Source organism: Echinops telfairi, unplaced genomic scaffold (genome assembly GCF_000313985.2).
Source record: "Echinops telfairi isolate 266 unplaced genomic scaffold, ASM31398v2 ScPeMD7_19;HRSCAF=73, whole genome shotgun sequence".
NCBI classification, from domain to species: Eukaryota; Metazoa; Chordata; class Mammalia; order Afrosoricida; family Tenrecidae; genus Echinops; species Echinops telfairi.
In genome coordinates this window covers 2,775,090-2,782,598 of record NW_022103916.1, presented here as the reverse complement: position 1 = coordinate 2,782,598, position 7,509 = coordinate 2,775,090, and the positions used below count along the sequence as shown (strand labels likewise).

At 39.9% G+C, this 7,509-nt stretch overlaps 2 pseudogenes; one reads left to right on the top strand and one right to left on the bottom strand.

The window, feature by feature from the left end:
- Window positions 1-1,637: 1,637 nt before the first annotated feature.
- LOC105979570 lies at window positions 1,638-2,335 on the top strand (annotated as a pseudogene).
- A 3,663-nt stretch (window positions 2,336-5,998) lies between these two features.
- LOC101657968 lies at window positions 5,999-6,597 on the bottom strand (annotated as a pseudogene).
- Between the last annotated feature and the right edge of the window lie 912 nt (window positions 6,598-7,509).

Below are 7,509 nucleotides of genomic sequence, written 5' to 3'. Positions count from 1 at the left end.
CAGTGCTTTGCCTCAGTGTGGCAGCATCAGATCGGGTGCAATTCCCACACTGTGTCTCTGGTGTTGTCTCCCGCAGGGCCATGGGTCAGTGAGGGGCATCATGTCTCATAGTGGGGCTGGCCATGTGGTCCTCTCTGTGGACTGGCTGCTCTAATTAGGGTCATCGTCCTCAAGGCTTGTTGGGCCAGGATGTGCTCCAGTCTCTCCTCCTCCCCCGTCATCTGCTCCTGTGTGCTCTGGTCAGATATATCCTTTTCATACTTACTAAATGATCCTGATAAGGACAAGCACCTCTCTGGATCCCATAAAAGGGTTATGTAATGCTCATCCTGTGAGTCAAACACTCCCATTAGTAATATGGAAATGAATAAGCTAAGAGAAGCCCTTTTGCATGTCTTTTTAATTACCATAGTGAATTTCAATCCACTCCTCTTAGTGCCCTAACATAAACTAAATGACTACCACAGAGACAGCCATGAGATTACTTTCTATCAGGAAGGGGGACAAAGCCAATTCTTTCTGTCCCTCCTCAATATGTTAAGTAGTAAGGATAAGAATGAGAAAAGGAATGTCATGGTCAAGGAATAAAGCTATTTAAGGCACTGGGTATAAATAACAGATGGTGAATCATGCCCAAGGCCAGTCAGACAGAACACATTAGAGTTTACTAAAGTAACAACAGTGAACAACAAAGTAACCATGAACACACACACATACACATATGAAGTATGTCATTTAAAGCTGTCTCCTTTCAGTTGAAGCAGTGAAATACATGAGCAGAAGACTCATATGATGAGACCTACCTTGAACACGTAGCAACAAGTGGGGGGTGGTGGTCGTTTTAATAGTCCACAGCAACCTTTCCCAAAAGCATGGGTAATGTAGTCATTAGCCAGCAGTCTTTTCTCACATTCAGAAGTATGTACATCAAAATGTAGGATATGTCAAGTAACAATAGCTTCAAATTTCATATTTGTATATAATAAAAGTTTCTATGATTTTGTAGTAATACTTTTCATTATTTCCATTTTTGTAATAGCATTGGTTGACTTGACACCTGAGGTCACTTGTGGATCTGCTCTAAGATATTAATAGAAAGGCAGGAGAAGAAAGAGTGAAAAAGTTAAAAGAGAAGAGGAAAATGATTACCATCATAAGGCAAAATCTGATTGACAAGTGTTTTCTGGGCCTGTTTTAGATTACTGCTCTTACAGGCTCACACTAGAGTTTAACTCTAAATTAGAGATAGCATAAAGAGTGAGGAGGGGGCATTTCTGACTTCCTCTGGCTTCCCTATTGTCACAAGGCAAAGGCCAAACATGCCTCCACCCTCCATCCTTCTTTAGCTATTCCAACACCAACCATTCTTCCCAATACACTGTACTTCTATTCTGGGTTCTATAATTTATTGCAATGGCCACACTGAATTCAGAAACAAAATGAACAAGTATGCAGATTTCTTGGGGAAGTTTGGGATATCCCACCCAAATTTCAAGATCTCAAGAACACATTTGATGCATTAAACACTAATGGCAGAAGACCTGATGAGCTGTGGGAGGACATCAAGATCATCATTCAAGAAGAAAGCAAAAGGTCATTGAAAAGACAAGAAAGAAAAGATCAAAGTGGTTTTCACCATGAAGCTAAACATCTCTATCCCAATTGCTGGGTGCCAGAAAATCATTGAAGTGGATGAACACAAGCTTTGCACATTTTATGAGAAGTGAATGGCCAGAGAAGTTGCTGCCAAAGCACTGCATGATGAATATAAAGGTCATGTTGTCCACATCAGTAGTGGAAATGACAAGAAAGGTTTTTCCATGAAGTAAGGTGTCTTGACCCAAGGCCACATCTGTCTGTTGCTTAGTAAGGGGCCACTTCTCTTATAGACCAAGGAAAACTGGGGAGAGGAAGCACAAATCCTTCTGGAGCTGCATTGTGGATACCAATCTGAGCGTTCTCAGCTTGGTTATTGTTAAAAAAAAAAAGATTGGGAGAAAGAAATCCCAGGACTGTCTAATACAACTGGACCTCCTCATTGAGGCCCAAAAGAACAAACAGAATCCGTAAACTCTTCAATCTCTCCAAAGAAGATGATGTCCACCAGTATATTGTGAGAAAGCCCATGAACAAACAAGGTGAGAAACCTAGGATCAAAGCTCTCAAGATTCAGCATCTCATGACTTAGCGTATCTTGCAGCACAAGTGCAGACACATAGTCCCGAAGAAACTGCATATCAAGAAAAACAAGGAGGAGGCTGCTGAATATGCCAAGCTTTGGGCCAAAGAAAAATATCAGGAACAGATTACCAAGAGAAGGAGTTTCTACCTGTAAGTTTGACTCCAGTCAAAAATCAAATAAAATTTTAAGTACCTTGAATGAATAAGCTCATCTATAAAAAAGATCAAAGTGGATATCAGAAGAGGCTCTGAAACTTGCTCTTAAGCGTAGAGTAGCTAAAACACATGGAAAAAACGATAAAGTCAAGGTGCTGAACAGAAAATTTCCAAGAGCAATTTGAGAAGGCAAAGTAAAATGTTCTAAGGAAATATACAGACCTAAAGTTAGAAAACCAGAGAGGAAGAACACACTCAGCATATCATAAACTGAAAGAGCTCAAGAAAAAAAAATCAAGCCTTGAGTTGCAATATTGAAACATCCTATGGTCAAAATATTGAAAGATGCAGAAAAAAATCAAAAGAAGATGAAAAGAATACACAGAGTCACTGTGCCTCCCCCCCAAAAAAAACTAGTCAACATTCCACCATTTCAAGAATTAGCATGTGATCAAGAAACAGTGGTACTGAAGGAAGAAGTTCAAGGTGCACTGAAAGCATCAGCCAAAGACAAGGCTTCAGGGATTGATAGAATACCAACTGAAATGTTTCAACAAGGTGATAAAGCACTGGAAACATTCACTGTGCCAAACAATTGAGAAGACAGCTACTTGGCAAACTGACTGGAAGAGATCCATATTTGTACCTATTCCAAAGAAAGGTGACCCAACAGAATGCTCAAATTGTAGAACAATATCATTGATATCGCATGCGATAAAATATTGCTGAAAATCATGCAATAACAGTTGCATACATTGCCAGATTCAAAAGAGAATGTGGAATAAGAGCTATATCATTGCTGATGTCAGGTGGCTCTTGACTGAAAGCAGAGAACACCGCATTCTACTGTGTGGATCAAAACACACTGTGGATAGCCTTGAGAAGAGTGGGAATTCCAGAACACTTCATTGTGCTCCTGCAGAATGTGGGCATGGATTAAGAACAAGGGAATACTGCCTGGTTTAAAATCAGGAAAGATGTGCATCCAGGTTGTATCTTCTCACCATATTCATTCAATCCATATACTGAGCAAATAATGAGAGAAAATGGATTATATGAATAAGAATGTGGCATCAGGATTGGAAGAAGGATTATTAACAACCTATGATATGCAGATGACACAAGCTTGTTTACTGGAAGTGTAGAGAACTTGAAGCACTTGATGATAAAGATTAAGGATTTTAGCCTTCAGTGTGGATTACAACTCAATGTAAAGTAAACAACAATCCTCGCACTTAACCAATGGGTAACTTCATGATAAACAAAGAAAAGACTGAAGTTGTCAAGGATCTCATCTTGCTTGTATCCACAATCAATGTGCATAAAAGCAGCAGTCGAGAGATCAAATGATGCCTTACTTTGAGTGCACAAGACCTCTTTAAGGTGTTGAAGAGCAAGGATGTTACTTTGAGGTATAGGGTACACCTGACCCAAGCGATGGTATTTTCAATCACCTAATATACATGTGAAAGTTTGACACTGAATAAAAAAGACCAAAGAAACATAGATGCATTTCAACTACGGTATTTAGGAAGTATAGTGAAATTACCATGGACTTCCCAAGAACAAACAGACTTGTCTTGGAAGAAGCTTAGCCAGAATGTCCCTTAGAGAAAAAGATAGAGACTTTTTCTCATGTACTTTGAACATGTTATCAGGAGAGACCAGTCCCTGGAGGATATCATGATTGGTAAAGTGGAGGAGTGATGAAAAAGAAGACCCTCTAAACAACGGATTGACACAGTGGCTGCAACAATTTGCTCAAACATAAGAACAAGTGTGATGATGTTGCAGGACTGGACGGTGTTTTATTCTGTTGTATACTGTTGCACATAGGGTGGTTATGACTTGAACTGACTCAAAGGCACCTAACAACAATGTTAGGGACGTTAATAGGTTACCACAACTCAGGATCAGGAAACAGTAATGATACAGTCATTGGTCAATAGCAACAACTCTTCTCATCCAGAAGTTGCTTCTCTCTCTGGTCCTCCGACTCTCAGCCACATGGTTCCTTGGACTCTGCCTCCATCGGCCAAGAAGGCTGCCCAGGGCTTTGTCTCACAGTCTCATAGTTAGGTGCTGTTTTGTCTCACGGTCTCTTGGTCTCAGCCGGGCTTCTTTGCTTTGTGACAGTCTCTGGTGCCTCTGCTTTTGGCCTGTGCCATTTCAGACGGAGATCTCAAATGTGCTCTTTCTTCTGATGATGCTGAAGTTTCCTCTCTCTGTGCTTCCAAGATGGCTCTTATACACAAAGAAACGGATTTGACAGAGGTGTGTTTTTTGTCTTTCAACAGGCCATAGCCCCAAGGGCACAAAGGGTGGCTGCTTAGTTCATACCCTCTACTAAATTAGCAACTAATCCCCCAATAATCCTGCCCACTAACATAGCAGAGAACTCCCTCCAAAAATGGGTTTATAGTCACAGGCATAAAGTCCAGAATTAAATTACATAGGAATTATGGCCAGAAGGGCTATATTATTGACTACATCTCAGGGATTAATCTAGAACCAAAACTGAGAGCTAAAAGGGCCCCATTTGGGTCTTCTAAAATCAAACAAACCAGTCATAGAGACCTTTTAGCAATGCAAATTAACTCCCACCAAGTCTTAATTCTTTTTGGCCAGAGAGAGGGATGTAACCTGAAGCCTAAAGCAGCGGCGAAGGGCTAAGAGCCCAAACCTTCCTTAATCAGATACAGTGTGTGTAGGGCCTGCATGCGTTTCAGAATACTGAACATTTCTCCAGACAAAGACACGGGGAAACACCAAAGGTATGTATTTAACCCTTTATGTCCAAAGAAAGAGAGTATTCCTGTGGGACAGGAGGGCTCGCAGAGCAGGAAGAAGTTAGCAAGCTGGCTCTTGTAAAGGCAAAGTCACTAATTTTGTTGTTGTTGTTGTTGTTGTTGCTTCCCAGTCCTACCAAGCCAGTTCACACTCACAATGACCCTTTGTACAGCAAAATGAAACACCATCACAATCATCATATTTGAGTCAATTGTGACCTCCTCACAATCATCATTATGTTTGAATCCATTGTTACAGCTACTATGCTAATCCATCTGGTAGAGATCTTCCTCTAATTCATTGACCCTCTACTTTACCAAGGATAATGTCCTTGCTCAGGAGTTAGACAATCTTTTTCACAAAAATACCCACTAGCCACTAGATATGCATATCAACATCAAAATAACTTGCATGCTAAAACACCTTACCAGAGAGAAGAGTCAAGTAAAGGAACCCATGTTCCCATCAGCCTTTAAGCAAGAAATAAATTTAGTCTACAAGGATGTAGGGAGAAGGTGACTTTTGTCCAAATTCCATTGTACAAACATCCTTACCCAAAAAACCAAACCCACTGTCATCAAATCGATTCCAACTCACCATGACCCTATATAAGGTTTCCAAGACTGTAAATCTTTTTTTTCCTAGAAAGCACTTTATTAAGCAATTTTGGACTGAAAACTATTTTGGATAAAAGCAAATCTGTGCTTAAGTAATTTTCTGCATGTGTAGTTAGGCAAAATGTGCATCACTTGTAAAATCAAAGTATTTCACTACAAAAATTTTAACTATCTCAAAGAACACAGACGTTTCTAAGCACACTAAGATTATGTCGTTAGTTCAATATTCTTGGAATGGTGAGAGATTAGTTTGTCTAAGGTTTAGGATCTGTTTCCATGTTGTTTTCTTGGGCTTCTTCTGCTTCAGAGTTTTTCATCATTTTCTAGTGTTTGCTGAAGTTCATGTATGGCACGCAGAAGAACGTGAAACTATTTCTACCTCAATTCCAGCTTATCTTCAACACTTCATTTAATATGTGAAAGGTGCTCTAATTCTTTACCCAGCACCTCTGCTTCTTTTAATGTTTCATGCCTGTTTCTATGGTGCTGGATTATTGTTGCTAAAGCACCGTACTCTTGCCGATTTGTTCATATTAGTTTTGCTTGAATAATTTGATTTTTGCACTCAGAAATTTTTATGGGTTCCAACAATGCTGCATTCTATTTCTTTTTAAATGTTTTCATAATTTCCCATTTCTCTGAGATTCATTTCATCTACCAGCAAGGTTTTGCCTACCGAAAATTCACATTGTGGCAGTGTGTTCAGCACATGTTGGTACTGGCTGTATCCTTCCTCCTGGGATCCAGGGTTGCACCATTTAATGAAGTTTTCCGCTAGCAGATTAATTCTTTGATCATCTCCGTCAATGAGGATATGCTTCTGTATGGCTTCATTGTCAGTCATGGCTCCCATGGCATGTGTGGCAGGTGGTGGCTGCGGAGGTCCCAAGACTGTAAAATTGTCTGGGAACAGATAATCTCAACTTTCTCCTCCTCTGACCTTGCAGATAGCACTATAACACTTACCCAACAGTCTACCAGAATATCCTTACAACATTCTAAAGTTCAGTTCTGTGCTATATCAGATGATATTTCTCAAATATAATAACAGATCTAAGAGGCAACCCAAGAAGAATAGGCGTGAAGGAAAATGAACTGGTTTTCACATTGGAAAAAGTTTATACACAAAGTTAACCTTTTCCAGGGAATTTCATATAGGATCTCTGGGTGGCGCAAACGGATTGCTCTGCACTACTAGCCAAAAGATTGGCACTTAGAACTCATCCAGCAGACTCGCAGAAAGAAGATTTAGTATTTTATTTGTTTTTAGGTGACTAGAATAGATTTGACACATAGTAACTCCATATCAAATGCTTAACTATTGTGCCCTTTCTGTAAGGATGCCAAGAAAACCATATGGAAAAGAGTTCTCCATATGGTTACTAGCCATGGGAATAACCATGAGTTGAAATCAACTTGATGGCCATGGGGCTTTTTGTTCTGCTTTTGTAAGACAGTGGTGCTAGGATCTGAATCAGAGAATCACTACAAATCTGCAAAGGTCTCTATTAATAACACAGTCAACGTTTTCTAGCCAAGTTTTCAGCAAATGCATTTGTGAATTAAATCCCTATATTCTCTTGACTTTCATATAAAAATTGGGGTGAGGGTGTGGTAGACAGTGTTGAAGAAAATAAAGCATACTTTCAAGTTTAACAAAGCTTTTATAACAGCTCACATTTAAGGTGGGGGGAAGAGAAGAGGTGTTAACAAACCCAGGGACAAGGGAACAACAAGCGATCCAAATTGGTGGGGAGGTGGGTGT